This window comes from Colletes latitarsis, unplaced genomic scaffold, assembly GCF_051014445.1.
Source record: "Colletes latitarsis isolate SP2378_abdomen unplaced genomic scaffold, iyColLati1 scaffold0007, whole genome shotgun sequence".
In the NCBI taxonomy this organism is placed as follows: domain Eukaryota; kingdom Metazoa; phylum Arthropoda; class Insecta; order Hymenoptera; family Colletidae; genus Colletes; species Colletes latitarsis.
This window is the reverse complement of record NW_027488367.1, coordinates 22,860,780-22,878,650: the sequence shown is the minus strand read 5'-3', so window position 1 is coordinate 22,878,650 and position 17,871 is coordinate 22,860,780.

Sequence of the window (17,871 nt, the reverse complement as noted above, 5' to 3'; positions counted from 1 at the left end):
GAGTCTGATGAGGTCAAATCCCAGGCCTAACCTAGACCTAACATGTGTTATCCTCTAAAATATTGATCGAAACCAGGGTTAATCGACTGTTTCAGTGAGGTACTACATTACTACGTGATGCAATCCAGAAAAAGCCCAGGATCTAGCCATGAAGTATTAGAAATATGCGAAAGTATGAGCCTGATGAGGGCAAATCCTAGACCTTACCCTGACGTAACATGCGTTATCCTCTAAAATATTTATCAAGACCAGGTTTAATGGACTGTTTCAGTGTGGTACCACATTACTATGTGTTCCAAACCAGAAAAAACCCAGGATCTGTTCAACGAGTATGTGAAGTGTGCGAAAGTATGAGTCTGATGAGGTTAAATCCCAGGCCTAACCGAGACCTAACTTGCGTTATCCTCTAAAATATTGTTCGAAACCAGGGTTAATCGACTGTTTCAGTGTGGTACCACATTACTACGTGATCCAAACCAAAAAAAAACCCAGTATCTGTTCAACAAGTATGTGAAAAACGCGAAAGTATGACCCTGATGAGGGCAAATCCCAGGCCTAACCTAGACCTAACATGCATTATCCTCTAAAATATTGATCGAATCCAGGTTTAATGGACTGTTTCAGTGTGGTACCACATTACTATGTGTTCCAAACCAGAAAAAACCCAGGATCTGTTCAACGAGTATGTGAAGTGTGCGAAAGTATGAGTCTGATGAGGTCAAATCCCAGGCCTAACCTAGACCTAACATGTGTTATCCTCTAAAATATTGATCGAAACCAGGGTTAATCGTCTGATCAGTGAGGTACTACATTACTACGTGATCCAATCCAGAAATAGCCCAGGATCTAGCCATGAAGTATTAGAAATATGCGAAAGTATGAGCCTGATGAGGGCAAATCCTAGACCTTACCCTGACGTAACATGCGTTATCCTCTAAAATATTTATCAAGACCAGGTTTAATGGACTGTTTCAGTGTGGTACCACATTACTATGTGTTCCAAACCAGAAAAAACCCAGGATCTGTTCAACAAGTATGTGAAGTGTGCGAAAGTATGAGTCTGATGAGGGCGAATCCCAGACCTATCCCAGACCTAAATTGCGTTATCCTCCAAAATATTGATCGAAACCAGGTTTAATGGACTGTTTCAGTGTGGTACCACTTTACTACGCGATCCAAAGCAGAAAAAACCGTCGATCAGGTCAACATGTATGTTAAAACTGCGAAAGTATGACCCTGATGAGGGCAAATCCCAGGCCTAACCTAGACCTAACATGCGTTATCCTCAAAAATATTGATCGAGACCAGGTTTAATCAACAGTTTCAGTGTGGTACCACATTACTACGAGATCCAAACCAGAAAAAAACCCAGTAGCTGTTCAACAAGTACGTAAAGAATGCGAAATTATGTGTCTGATGAGGGCAAATCCCAGGCCTATCCTAGACCTAACATGCGTTATCTTCTAAAATATCGATGGAACCAGGATTAATGGACTGTTTCCGTGTGGTACCACATTACTACGTGATCCAAACCAGAAAAAGCCCAGGATCTAGCCATGAAGTATGAAAAATATGCGAAAGTATGAGCCTGATGAGGGCAAATCCTAGACCTATCCCAGACCTAACATGCGTTAACCTCTAAAATATTCATCGAAACCAGGTTTAATGGACTGTTTCAGTGTCGTACCACATTACTACGTGATCCAAACCAGAAAAAACCGAGGATCTGTTCAACAAGTATGTGAAAAACGCGAAAGTATGAGGCTGATGAGGGCGAATCCCAGACTTATCCCAGACCTAACTTGCGTTATCATCTAAAATATTGATCGAAACCAGTTTTAATCGACTGTTTCAGTGTGGTACAACATTACTACGTGATCCAAACCAGAAAAAAACCCAGGATCTTGTCAACGAATATGACAAGTGTGCGAAAGTATGAGTCTGATGAGGGCAAATCCCATACCTGTCCCAGACCTAACTTGCGTTATCCTCTAAAATATTGATCGAAACCTGGTTTAATTGACTGTTTCGGTGCGGTACCACACTACTACGTGATCCAAACCAGAAAAAACGCCAGGAGCTGTTCAACAAGTATGTAAAGAATGCGAAATTATGTGTCTGATGAGGGCAAATCCCAGGCCTATCCTAGACCTAACATGCGTTATCTTCTAAAATATCGATCGAAACCAGGGTTAATCGACTGTATCAGTGTGGTACTACATTACTACGTGATCCAATCTAGAAAAAGCCCAGGATCTAGCCATCAAGTATGAAAAATATGCAAAAGTATGAGCCGGATGAGGGCAAATTCTAGACCTATCCCAGACCTAACATGCGTTATCATCTAAAATATTCATCGAAACCAGGTTTAATGGACTGTTTCAGTGTGGTACCACATTACTACGTGATCCAAACCAGAAAAAAACCCAGGATCTTGTTAAGGAGTATGTGAAGTGTGCGAAAGTACGAGCCTGATGAGAGCAAATCCCAGAAATAACCTGGACCTAACATGAATTATTCTCTAAAATATTGATCGAAACCAGGTTTAATGGACTGTCTCAGTGTGGTCCCACATTACTAGGTGATCCAAGCCAGAAAAAACCCAGGATCTGTTCAACTCGAATGTGAAAAATGCGACAGTATGAGCCTGATGAGGGCAAATCCACAGACCTATCCCAGTCATAACTTGCGTTATCCCCTAAAATATTGATAGAAACCAGGTTTAATTGACAGTTTTAGTGTGGCACCACTTTACTACGTGATCCAAAGCAGACAAAACCCTCGATGAGGTCAACATGTATGTTAAAACTGCGAAAGTATGACCCTGACGAGGGCATAACCCAGACCTAACCTAGACCTAGCATGCGTTATCGTCTAAAATATTTATCAAGACCAGGTTTAATTGAATGTTTCAGTGTGGTACCACATTACTACGTGATCCAAACCTGAAAGAACACAGGATCCCTTCAACAAGTATGAGAAGAATGCGAAAGTATGAGTCTGATGAGTGAAAATCCCAGACCTATCCCAGACCTAACATGCGTTATCCTCTAAAATAGTGATCGAAACCAGAGTTAATTTACTGTTTCAGTGTGGTTCTACATTACTAAGTGATCCAATCCAGAAAAAGCTCAGGATCTAGCCATCAAGTATGAGAAATATGCGAAAGAATGAGCCTGATGAGAGCAAATCCCAGACCTAACCTAGACCTAACATGTGTTATCCTCAAAAATATTGATCGAAACCAGGTTTAATGGACTGTTTCAGTGTGGTACAACATTAATACGTGATCCAATCCAGAAAGAGCCCAGGATCTAGCCATGAAGTATTAGAAATATGCGAAAGTATGAGCCTGATGAGGGCAAATCCCAGGCCTAACCTACACATAACATGCGTTATCCTCTAAAATATTGATGGAAACCAGGTTTAATTGACTGTATCAGTGTGGTACTACATTACTACGTGATGCAATCCAGAAATAGCCCAGGATCTAGCCATGAAGTATGAGAAATATGCGAAAGTATGAGCCTGATGAGGGCAAATCCTAGACCTAACCCAGACCTAACATGCGTTATCCTCAAAGATATTGATCGAAACCAGGTTTAATGGACTGTTTCAGTGTGGTACCACATTACTACGTGATCCGAACCAGAAAATAACCCGGGATCTGTTCAACGAGTATGTGAAGTGTGCGAAAGTGTGAGTCTGATGAGGGCAATTCCCAGACCTATCCCAGACCTAACCTGCGTTATCCTCTAAAATATTGATCGAAACCAGGTTTAATCGACTGTTTCAGTGTGGTGCCACATTACTACGTGATCCAAACGAGAAAAAAACCCAGTATCTGTTCAACAAGTATGTGAAGTATGCGAAAGTATGAGTCTGATGAGGGCTAATCCCAGGTCTCACCTAGACATGACATGCGTTATTCTCTAAAATATTGATGGAAACCAGGTTTAATTGACTGTTTCAGTGTTGTACTTCATTACTACGTGATGCAATCCAGATAAAGCCCAGGCTCTAGCCATCAAGCATGAGAAATATGCGAAAGAATGAGCCAGATGATAGCAAATCGCAGACCTAACCTAGACCGAACATGAATTATTCTCTAAAATATTGATCGAAACCAGGTTAAATTGACTGTTTCAGTGTGGTACCACATTACTACGTGATGCAATCCAGAAATAGCCCAGGATCCAGCCATGAAGAATGAGAAATATGCGAAAGTATGAGCCTGATGAGGGCATATCCTAGACCTAACCCAGACCTAACATGCGTTATCCTCTAAAATATTTATCAAGACCTGGTTTAATTGATTGTTTCAGTGCGGTACCACATTACTACGTGATCCACACCAGAAAAATCCCAATACCCGTTCAACAAGTATGTGAAAAACGCGAAAGTATGAGCCTGATGAGGGCAAATCCCAGACCTATCCCAGACATAACTTGCGTTATCCTCTAAAATATTGATCGAAACCAGGTTGAATTGACTGTTTTAGTGTGGTACCACATTACTACGTGATCCAAAGCAGAAAAAACCCTGGATTAGGTCAACATGTATGTTAAAACTGCGAAAGTATGACCCTGATGAGTCCAAATCCCAGGCCTAACCTAGACACAACTTTCGTTATCCTCTAAAATATTGATCGAAACCAGGTTCAGTGGACTGTTTCAGTGTGGTACCACATTACTGCGCGATCCAAACCAGAAAAAACCCAGGATCTGTTCAACATGTATGGAAAAATGCGAAAGTATGTCCCGCATGAGGGCAAATCCCAGACCAATCCCAGACCTAACATGCGTTATCCTCAAAAATATTGATCGAAACCAGGTTTAATGGACTGTTTCAGCGTGGTACCACATTACTACGTGCTACAATCCAGAAATAGCCCAGGATCTAGCCATGATGTATGAGAAAGATGCGAAAGTATGAGCATGATGTGGGCAAATTCTAGACCTGTCCCAGACCTAACATGCGTTATCCTCTAAAATATTTATCAAGACCAGGTTTTATTGAATGTTTCAGTGTGGTACCACATTACTACGTGAACCAAACCAGAAAAAACCCAGGATCCGTTCATCAAGTATGTGAAGAATGCGAAAGTATGAGTCTGATCAGTGAAAATCTCAGGCCTTACCTAGACCTAACTTGCGTTGTCCTCTAAAATATTGATGGAAACCAGGTTTCATTGACTGTTTCAGTGTGGTACTACATTACTACGTGATGCAATCCAGTAAAAGCCCATGATCTAGCCATCAAGTATGAGAAATATGCGAAAGAATGAGCCTGATGAGAGCAAATCCCAGACCTAACCAAGACCTAACATGCGTTATCCTCCAAAATATTGAGCGAAACCAGGTTTAATGGACTGTTTCAGTGTGGTACCACACTACTACGTGATCCAAACCAGAAAAACCCAGGATCTGTTCCACAAGTATGTGAAAAATGCGAAAGTATGATCCTGACGAGGGCAAATCCTAGACCTAACACAGACCTAACATGCGTTATCCTCAAAAATATTGATCGAAACCAGGTTTAATGGACTGTTTCAGTGTGGTACCACATTACTACGTGATCCAAACTACAAAAAACCCAGGATCTGTTCAACGAGTATGTGAAGTGTGCGAAAGTATGAGTCTGATGAGGTCAAATCCCAGGCCTAACCTAGACCTAACATGTGTTATCCTCTAAGATATTGATCGAAACCAGGGTTAATCGACTGTTTCAGTGAGGTACTACATTACTACGTGATGCAATCCTGAAATAGCCCAGGATCTAGCTATGAAGTATTAGAAATATGCGAAAGTATGAGCCTGATGAGGGCAAATCCTAGACCTTACCCTGGCGTAACATGCGTTATCCTCTAAAATATTTATCAAGACCAGGTTTAATGGACTGTTTCAGTATGGTACCACATTACTACGTGATCCAAACTACAAAAAACCCAGGATCTGTTCAACGAGTATGTGAAGTGTGCGAAAGTATGAGTCTGATGAGGTCAAATCCCAGGCCTAACCTAGACCTAACATGTGTTATCCTCTAAAATATTTATCAAGACCAGGTTTAATGGACTGTTTCAGTGTGGTACCACATTACTATGTGTTCCAAACCAGAAAAAACCCAGGATCTGTTCAACGAGTATGTGAAGTGTGCGAAAGTATGAGTCTGATGAGGTCAAATCCCAGGCCTAACCTAGACCTAACTTGCGTTATCCTCTAAAATATTATTCGAAACCAGGGTTAATCAACAGTTTCAGTGTGGTACCACATTACTACGTGATCCAAACCAAAAAAAAACCCAGTATCTGTTCAACAAGTATGTGAAAAACGCGAAAGTATGACCCTGATGAGGGCAAATCCCAGGCCTAACCTAGACCTAACATGCATTATCCTCTAAAATATTGATCGAAACCAGGTTTAATGGACTGTTTCAGTGTGGTACCACATTACTATGTGTTCCAAACCAGAAAGAACCCAGGATCTGTTCAAGAAGTATGTGAAAAACGCGAAAGTATGAGCCTGATGAGGGCGAATCCCAGATCTATCCCAGACCTAAATTGCGTTATCCTCCAAAATATTGATCGAAACCAGGTTTAATGGACTGTTTCAGTGTGGTACCACTTTACTACGTGATCCAAAGCAGAAAAAACCGTCGATCAGGTCAACATGTATGTTAAAACTGCGAAAGTATGACCCTGATGAGGGCAAATCCCCGGCCTAACCTAGACCTAACATGCGTTATCCTCAAAAATATTGATCGAAACCAGGTTTAATCAACAGTTTCAGTGTGGTACCACATTACTACGTGATCCAAACCAGAAAAAAACCCAGGAGCTGTTCAACAAGTACGTAAAGATTGCGAAATTATGTGTCTGATGAGGGCAAATCCCAGGCCTATCCTAGACCTAACATGCGTTATCTTCCAAAATATCGATCGAAACCAGGTTTAATGGACTGTTTCCGTGTGGTACCACATTACTACGTGATCCAAACCAGAAAAAGCCCAGGATCTAGCCATGAAGTATGAAAAATATGCGAAAGTATGAGCCTGATGAGGGCAAATCCTAGACCTATCCCAGACCTAACATGCGTTATCCTCTAAAATATTCATCGAAACCAGGTTTAATGGACTGTTTCAGTGTGGTACCACATTACTACGTGATCCAAACCAGAAAAAACCGAGGATCTGATCAACAAGTATGTGAAAAACGCGAAAGTTTGAGCCTGATGAGGGCGAATCCCAGACTTATCCCAGACCTAACTTGCGTTATCATCTAAAATATTGATCGAAACCAGGTTTAATCGACTGTTTCAGTGTGGTACAACATTACTACGTGATCCAAACCAGAAAAAAACCCAGGATCTTGTCAACGAGTATGAGAAGTGTGCGAAAGTATGAGTCTGGTGAGGGCAAATCCCAGACCTGTCCCAGACCTAACTTGCGTTATCCTCTAAAATATTGATCGAAACCTGGTTTAATTGACTGTTTCGGTGCGGTACCACACTACTACGTGATCCAAACCAGAAAAAAACCCAGGAGCTGTTCAACAAGTACGTAAAGAATGCGATATTATGTGTCTGATGAGGGCAAATCCCAGGCCTATCCTAGACCTAACATGCGTTATCTTCTAAAATATCGATCGAAACCAGGTTTAATGGACTGTTTCCGTGTGGTACCACATTACTACGTGATCCAAACCAGAAAAAGCCCAGAATCTGCCCATCAAGTATGAGAAATATGCGAAAGTACGAGCCTGATGAGAGCAAATCCCAGAAATAACCTGGACCTAACATGAATTATTCTCTAAAATATTGATCGAAACCAGGGTTAATCGACTGTATCAGTGTGGTACTACATTACTACGTGATCCAATCTAGAAAAAGCCCAAGATCTAGCCATCAAGTATGAAAAATATGCGAAAGTATGAGCCTGATGAGGGCAAATTCTAGACCTATCCCAGACCTAACATGCGTTATCATCTAAAATATTCATCGAAACCAGGTTTAATGGACTGTTTCAGTGTGGTACCACATTACTACGTGATCCAAACCAGAAAAAAACCTAGGATCTTGTCAAGGAGTATGTGAAGTGTGCGAAAGTATGAGTCTGATGAGGGCAAATCCCAGGCCTAACCTAGACCTAGCATGCGTTATCGTCTAAAATATTTATCAAGACCAGGTTTAATTGAATGTTTCAGTGTGGTACCACATTACTACGTGATCCAAACCAGAAAGAACACAGGATCCGTTCAACAAGTATGAGAAGAATGCGAAAATATGAGTCTGATGAGTGAAAATCCCAGACCTATCCCAGACCTAACATGCGTTATCCTCTAAAATAGTGATCGTAACCAGAGTTAATTTACTGTTTCAGTGTGGTTCTACATTACTAAGTGATCCAATCCAGAAAAAGCTCAGGATCTAGCCATCAAGTATGAGAAATATGCGAAAGAATGAGCCTGATGAGAGCAAATCCCAGACCTAACCTAGACCTAACATGTGTTATCCTCAAAAATATTGATCGAAACCAGGTTTAATGGACTGTTTCAGTGTGGTACAACATTAATACGTGATCCAGTCCAGAAAGAGCCCAGGATCTAGCCATGAAGTATTAGAAATATGCGAAAGTATGAGCCTGATGAGGGCAAATCCCAGGCCTAACCTACACATAACATGCGTTATCCTCTAAAATATTGATGGAAACCAGGTTTAATTGACTGTATCAGTGTGGTACTACATTACTACGTGATGCAATCCAGATATAGCCCAGGATCTAGCCATGAAGTATGAGAAATATGCGAAAGTATGAGTCTGATGAGGGCAAATCCTAGACCTAACCCAGACCTAACATGCGTTATCCTCAAAGATATTGATCGAAACCAGGTTTAATGGACTGTTTCAGTGTGGTACCACATTACTACGTGATCCGAACCAGAAAATAACCCGGGATCTGTTCAACGAGTATGTGAAGTGTGCGAAAGTGTGAGTCTGATGAGGGCAATTCCCAGACCTATCCCAGACCTAACCTGCGTTATCCTCTAAAATATTGATCGAAACCAGGTTTAATCGACTGTTTCAGTGTGGTACCACATTACTACGTGATCCAAACCAGAAAGAACCCAAGATCCGTTCAACGAGTGTTTGAAGAATGCGAAAGTATGAGTCTGGTGAGTGAAAATGCCAGGCCTATCCTAGACCTAACATGCGTTATCCTCAAAGATATCGATCGAAACCAGGTTTAATCGACTGTTTCAGTGTGGTGCCACATTACTACGTGATCCAAACGAGAAAAAAACCCAGTATCTGTTCAACAAGTATGTGAAGTATGCGAAAGTATGAGTCTGATGAGGGCTAATCCCAGGTCTCACCTAGACATAACATGCGTTATCCTCTAAAATATTGATCGAAACCAGGTTGAGTGGACTGTTTCAGTGTGGTACCACACTACTGCGTGATCCAAACCAGAAAAAACCCAGGATCTGTTCAGCAAGTATGTGAAAAATGCGAAAGTATGAGTCTGATGAGTGAAAATCCCAAACCTATCGCAGACCTAACTTGCGTTATCCTCTCAAAATATTGATCGAAACCAAGGTTAATCGACTGTTTCAGTGTGGTACCACATTACTACGTGATACAATCCAGAAATAGCCCAGGATCTAGCCATGAAGTATGAGAAATATGCGAAAGTATGAGCCTGATGGGGGCAAATCCTAGACCTAACCCAGACCTAACATGCGTTATCCTCTAAAATATTTATCAAAACCAGGTTTAATTGAACGTTTCAGTGTGGTAACACATTACTACGTGAACCAAACCAGAAAAAACCCAGGATCAGTTCAACAAGTATGTGAAGAATGCGAAAGTATGAGTCTGATGAGTGAAAATCCCAGGGCTAACCTAGACCTAACATGCGCTGGCCTCTTAAATATTGATCGAAACCAGGTTTAGTGGACTGTCTCAGTGTGGTACCACATTACTGCGCGATCCAATCCAGAAAAAAACCCAGGATCTGTTCAACATGTATGTGAAAAATGCAAAAGTATGTCCCGGATGAGGGCAAATCCCAGACCTATCCCAGACCTAAGTTGCGTTGTCCTCTAAAATATTGATGGAAACCAGGTTTAATTGACTATTTCAGTGTGGTACTACATTACTACGTGATGCAATCCAGAAAAAGCCCAGGATCTGTTCAACATGTATGTGAAAAATGCGAAAGTATGTCCCGGATGAGGGCAAATCCCAGACCTATCCCAGACCTAAGTTGCGTTGTCCTCTAAAATATTGATGGAAACCAGGTTTAATTGACTATTTCAGTGTGGTACTACATTACTACGTGATGCAATCCAGAAAAAGCCCAGGATCAAGCCACCAAGTATGAGAAATATGCGAAAGAATGAGCCTGATGAGAGCAAATGCCAGACCAAATCTAGACCTAACATGAATTATTCTATAAAATATTGATCGAACCCAGGTTTAATGGACTGTTTCAGTGTGGTACCACATTACTACGTGACCCAAACCAGAAAAAACCCAGGATCTGTTCAGCAAGTATGTGAAAAATGCGAAAGTATGAGTCTGATGAGTGAAAATCCCAGACCTATCGCAGACCTAAGTTGCGTTGTCCTCTAAAATATTGATGGAAACCAGGTTTAATTGACTGTTTCAGTGTGGTACCACATTACTACGTGATGCAATCCAGAAATAGCCCAGGATCTAGCCATGAATTATGAGAAATATGCGAAAGTATGAGCCTGATGAGCGCAAATCCCAGGCCTAACCTAGACCTAACATGCTTTATCCTCTAAAATAGTGATCGAAACCAGAGTTAATTGACTGTTTCAGTGTGGTACCACATTACTACGTGATCCGAACCAGAAAATAACCCGGGATCTGTTCAACGAGTATGTGAAGTGTGCGAAAGTGTGAGTCTGATGAGGGCAATTCCCAGACCTATCCCAGACCTAACCTGCGTTATCCTCTAAAATATTGATCGAAACCAGGTTTAATCGACTGTTTCAGTGTGGTACCACATTACTACGTGACCCAAACCAGAAAAAACCCAGGATCTGTTCAGCAAGTATGTGAAGAATGCGAAAGTATGAGTCTGATGAGTAAAAATCCCAGGGCTAACCTAGACCTAACATGCGCTGGCCTCATAAATATTGATCGAAACCAGGTTTAGTGGACTGTCTCAGTGTGGTACCACATTACTGCGCGATCCAATCCAGAAAAAACCCAGGATCTGTTCAACATGTATGTGAAAAATGCGAAAGTATGTCCCGGATGAGGGCAAATCCCAGACCTATCCCAGACCTAAGTTGCGTTGTCCTCTAAAATATTGATGGAAACCAGGTTTAATTGACTGTTTCAGTGTGGTACCACATTACTACGTGATGCAATCCAGAAATAGCCCAGGATCTAGCCATGAATTATGAGAAATATGCGAAAGTATGAGCCTGATGAGCGCAAATCCCAGGCCTAACCTAGACCTAACATGCATTATCCTCTAAAATAGTGATCGAAACCAGAGTTAATTGACTGTTTCAGTGTGGTTCTACATTACTACCTGATCCAATCCAGAAAAAGCTCAGGATCTAGCCATCAAGTATGAGAAATATGCGTAAGGATGAGCCTGATGAGAGCAAATCCCAGACCTAACCTAGACCTAACATGTGTTATCCTCAAAAATATTGATCGAAACCAGGTTTACTGGACTGTTTCAGTGTGGTACAACATTAATACGTGATCCAATCCAGAAAGAGCCCAGGATCTAGCCATGAAGTATGAGAAATATGAGAAAGTATGAGCCTGATGAGGGCAAATCCTAGACCTGACCTAGACCTAACATGCGTTATCCTCAATAATATTGATCGAAACCAGGTTTAATCGACTGTTTCAGTGTGTTACCACATTACTACGTGATCCAAACCAGAAAAAAACCCAGGATCTGTTCAACGAGTATGTGAAGTGTGCGAAAGTATGAGTCTGATGAGGGCTAATCCCAGACCTATCCCAGACCTAACTTGCGTTATCCTCTAAAATAATTATCCAGACCAGGTTTCATTGAATGTTTCAGTGTGGTACCACATTACTATGTGATCCAAACCAGAAAATAACCCAGGATCTGTGAAACGAGTATGTGAAGAAAACGAAAGTATGAGTCTGATGAGGGCTAATCCCAGACCTATCCCAGACCTAACTTGCGTTGTCCTCTAAAATATTGATGGAGACCAGGTTTAATTGACTGCTTCAGTGTGGTACTACATTACTACGTGATCCAAACCAGAAAAAAACCCAGGATCTGATCAACGACTATGTCAAGTGTGCGAAAGTATGAGTCTGATGAGGGCAAATCCTAGACCTAACCCAGACCTAACATGCGTTATCCTCTAAAATATTTATCAAGACCAGGTTTAATTGAACGTTTCAGTGTGGTAACACATTACTACGTGAACCAAACCAGAAAAAACCCAGGATCCGTTCAACAAGTATGTGAAGAATGCGAAAGTATGAGTCTGATGAGTGAAAATCCCAGGGCTAACCTAGACCTAACATGCGTTATCCTCTAAAATATTGACCCAAACCAGGTTTAATGGACTGCTTCAGTGTGGTACCACTTTACTACGTGATCCAAAGCAGAAAAAACCCTCGATCAGGTCAACATGTATGTTAAAACTGCGAAAGTATGAGCCTGATGAGGGCGAATCCCAGACCTATCCCAGACCTAACTTGCGTTATCCTCAAAAATGTTGATCGAAACCAGGTTTAATTGACTGTTTCAGCGTGGTACCACATTACTACGTGATACAATCCAGAAATAGCCCAGGATCTAGCCATGATGTATGAGAAAGATGCGAAAGTATGAGCATGATGTGGGCAAATTCTAGACCTGACCCAGACGTAACATGCGTTATCCTCTAAAATATTTATCAAGACCAGGTTTTATTGAATGTTTCAGTGTGGTACCACATTACTACGTGAACCAAACCAGAAAAAGCCCAGGATCTAGCCATCAAGTATGAGAAATATGCGAAAGAATGAGCCTGATGAGAGCAAATCCCAGACGTAACCCAGACCTAACATGAATTATTCTCTAAAATATTAATCGAAACCAGGTTTAATTGACTGTTTCAGTGTGGTACCACATTACTACGTGATCCAATCCAGAAATAGCCCAGGATCCAGCCATGAAGTATGAGAAATATGAGAAAGTATGAGCCTGATGAGGGCAAATCCTAGACCTGACCTAGACCTAACATGCGTTATCCTCAATAATATTGATCGAAACCTGGTTTAATCGACTGTTTCAGTGTGTTACCACATTACTACGTGATCCAAACCAGAAAAAAACCCAGGATCTGTTCAACGAGTATGTGAAGTGTGCGAAAGTATGAGTCTGATGAGGGCTAATCCCAGACCTATCCCAGACCTAACTTGCGTTATCCTCTAAAATATTTATCCAGACCAGGTTTCATTGAATGTTTCAGTGTGGTACCACATTACTATGTGATCCAAACCAGAAAATAACCCAGGATCTGTGAAACGAGTATGTGAAGAAAACGAAAGTATGAGTCTGATGAGGGCTAATCCCAGACCTATCCCAGACCTAACTTGCGTTGTCCTCTAAAATATTGATGGAAACCAGGCTTAATTGACTGCTTCAGTGTGGTACTACATTACTACGTGATCCAAACCAGAAAAAAACCCAGGATCTGTGAAACGAGTATGTGAAGAAAACGAAAGTATGAGTCTGATGAGGGCTAATCCCAGACCTAACCCAGACCTAACTTGCGATATCCTCTAAAATATTGATCGAAACCAGGTTTAATTGACTGTTTTATTGTGGTACCACCTTACTACGTGATCCAAAGCAGAAAAAACCCTCGATCAGGTCAACATGCATGTTACAACTGGGAAAGTATGAGCCTGATGAGGGCAAATCCCAGACCTATCCCAGACCTAACATGCGTTATCCTCAAAAATATTGATCGAAACCAGGTTTAATCGACTCTTTCGGTGTGGTACCACATTACTACGTGATCCAAACCAGAAAAAAACACAGGATCTCGTCAACGAGTATGTGAAGTGTGCGAAAGTATGAGTCTGATGAGGGCTAATCCCAGACCTATCCCAGACCTAACTTGCGTTATCCTCTAAAATAATTATCCAGACCAGGTTTCATTGAATGTTTCAGTGTGGTACTACATTACTACGTGATCCAAACCAGAAAAAAACCCAGGATCTGATCAACGAGTATGTCAAGTGTGAGAAAGTATGAGTCTGATGAGGGCAAATCCTAGACCTAACCCAGACCTAACATGCGTTATCCTCTAAAATATTTATCAAGACCAGGTTTAATTGAACGTTTCAGTGTGGTAACACATTACTACGTGAACCAAACCAGAAAAAACCCAGGATCCGTTCAACAAGTATGTGAAGAATGCGAAAGTATGAGTCTGATGTGTGAAAATCCCAGGGCTAACCTAGACCTAACATGCGTTATCCTCTAAAATATTGACCCAAACCAGGTTTAATGGACTGCTTCAGTGTGGTACCACTTTACTACGTGATCCAAAGCAGAAAAAACCCTCGATCAGGTCAACATGTATGTTAAAACTGCGAAAGTATGAGCCTGATGAGGGCGAATCCCAGACCTATCCCAGACCTAACTTGCGTTATCCTCAAAAATATTGATCGAAACCAGGTTTAATTGACTGTTTCAGCGTGGTACCACATTACTACGTGATACAATCCAGAAATAGCCCAGGATCTAGCCATGATGTATGAGAAAGATGCGAAAGTATGAGCATGATGTGGGCAAATTCTAGACCTGACCCAGACGTAACATGCGTTATCCTCTAAAATATTTATCAAGACCAGGTTTTATTGAATGTTTCAGTGTGGTACCACATTACTACGTGAACCAAACCAGAAAAAGCCCAGGATCTAGCCATCAAGTATGAGAAATATGCGAAAGAATGAGCCTGATGAGAGCAAATCCCAGACGTAACCCAGACCTAACATGAATTATTCTCTAAAATATTAATCGAAACCAGGTTTAATTGACTGTTTCAGTGTGGTACCACATTACTACGTGATCCAATCCAGAAATAGCCCAGGATCCAGCCATGAAGTATGAGAAATATGAGAAAGTATGAGCCTGATGAGGGCAAATCCTAGACCTGACCTAGACCTAACATGCGTTATCCTCAATAATATTGATCGAAACCTGGTTTAATCGACTGTTTCAGTGTGTTACCACATTACTACGTGATCCAAACCAGAAAAAAACCCAGGATCTGTTCAACGAGTATGTGAAGTGTGCGAAAGTATGAGTCTGATGAGGGCTAATCCCAGACCTATCCCAGACCTAACTTGCGTTATCCTCTAAAATATTTATCCAGACCAGGTTTCATTGAATGTTTCAGTGTGGTACCACATTACTATGTGATCCAAACCAGAAAATAGCCCAGGATCTGTGAAACGAGTATGTGAAGAAAACGAAAGTATGAGTCTGATGAGGGCTAATCCCAGATCTATCCCAGACCTAACTTGCGTTGTCCTCTAAAATATTGATGGAAACCAGGCTTAATTGACTGCTTCAGTGTGGTACTACATTACTACGTGATCCAAACCAGAAAAAAACCCAGGATCTGTGAAACGAGTATGTGAAGAAAACGAAAGTATGAGTCTGATGAGGGCTAATCCCAGACCTAACCCAGACCTAACTTGCGATATCCTCTAAAATATTGATCGAAACCAGGTTTAATTGACTGTTTTATTGTGGTACCACCTTACTACGTGATCCAAAGCAGAAAAAACCCTCGATCAGGTCAACATGCATGTTACAACTGGGAAAGTATGAGCCTGATGAGGGCAAATCCTAGACCTGACCTAGACCTAACATGCGTTATCCTCAATAATATTGATCGAAACCAGGTTTAATCGACTGTTTCGGTGTGGTACCACATTACTACGTGATCCAAACCAGAAAAAAACACAGGATCTCGTCAACGAGTATGTGAAGTTTGCGAAAGTATGAGTCTGGTGAGGGCTAATCCCAGACCTAACCCAGACCTAACTTGCGTTATCCTCTAAAATATTGATCGAAACCAGGTTTAATTGACCGTTTCAGTGTGGTACCACATTACTACGTGATCCAAACCAAAAACAACCCAGGGTCTGTTCAACAAGTATGTGAAAAACGCGAAACTGTGAGCCTGATGAGGGCAAATCTTAGACCTAACCTTGACCTAACATGCGTTAACCTCTAAAATATTTATCCAGACCAGGTTTCATTGAATGTTTCAGTGTGGCACCACTTTACTACGTGATCCAATCCAGAAGTAGCCCAGGATCTAGCCATGAAGTATGAGAAATATGCGAAAGTATGAGCCTGATGAGGGCGAATCCCAGACCTATCCCAGACCTAACTTGCGTTATCCTCAAAAATATTGATCGAAACCAGGTTTAATTGACTGTTTCAGCGTGGTACCACATTACTACGTGATACAATCCAGAAATAGCCCAGGATCTAGCCATGATGTATGAGAAAGATGCGAAAGTATGAGCATGATGTGGGCAAATTCTAGACCTGACCCAGACGTAACATGCGTTATCCTCTAAAATATTTATCAAGACCAGGTTTTATTGAATGTTTCAGTGTGGTACCACATTACTACGTGAACCAATCCAGAAAAAACCCAGGATCCGCTCAACAAGTATGTGAAGAATGCGAAAGTATGAGTCTGATGAGTGAAAATCCCAGACCTAACCTAGACCTAACATGCGTTATCCTCTAAAATATTTATCCAGACCAGGTTTCATTGAATGTTTCAGTGTGGCACCACTTTACTACGTGATCCAATCCAGAAATAGCCCAGGATCCAGCCATGAAGTATGAGAAATATGAGAAAGTATGAGCCTGATGAGGGCAAATCCTAGACCTAACCCAGACCTAACATGCGTTATTCTCTAAAATATTTATCAAAACCAGGTTTAATTGAATGTTTCAGTGTGTTACCACATTACTACGTGTTCCAAACCAGAAAAAACCCAGGATCCGTTCAACAAGTATGTGAAGAATGCGAAAGTATGAGTCTGATCAGTGAAAATCTCAGGCCTTACCTAGACCTAACTTGCGTTGTCCTCTAAAATATTGATCGAAACAAGGTTTAATCGACTGTTTCAGTGTGGTACCACATTACTACGTGAACCAATCCAGAAAAAACCCAGGATCCGCTCAACAAGTATGTGAAGAATGCGAAAGTATGAGTCTGATGAGTGAAAATCCCAGACCTAACCTAGACCTAACATGCGATATCCTCTAAAATATTGATCCAAACCAGGTTTAACGGACCGTTTCAGTGTGGTACCACAGTACTACGTGATCCAAACCAGAAAAACCCAGGATCTGTTCAACAAGTATGTGAAAAACGCGAAAGTATGAGCCTGATGAGGGCAAATCCCAGACCTACCCCAGACCTAACATGCGTTGTCCTCTAAGATATTGATGGAAACCAGGTTTAATTGACTGTTTCAGTGTTGTACTTCATTACTACGTGATGCAATCCAGAAAAAGCCCAGGATCTGTTCAACATGTATGAGAAATATGCGACAGAATGAGCCTGATGAGAGCAAATCCCCGACCTGACCTAGACCTAACATGCGTTATCCTCTAAAATATTTATCAAGACCAGGTTTAATTGATTGTTTCAGTGTGGTACCACACTACTTCGTGAGCCAAACCAGAAAAAACCCAGGATCTGTTCAACAAGTATGTGAAAAACGCGAAACTGTGAGCCTGATGAGGGCAAATCTTAGACCTAACCTTGACCTAACATGCGTTATCCTCTAAAATATTGAGCGA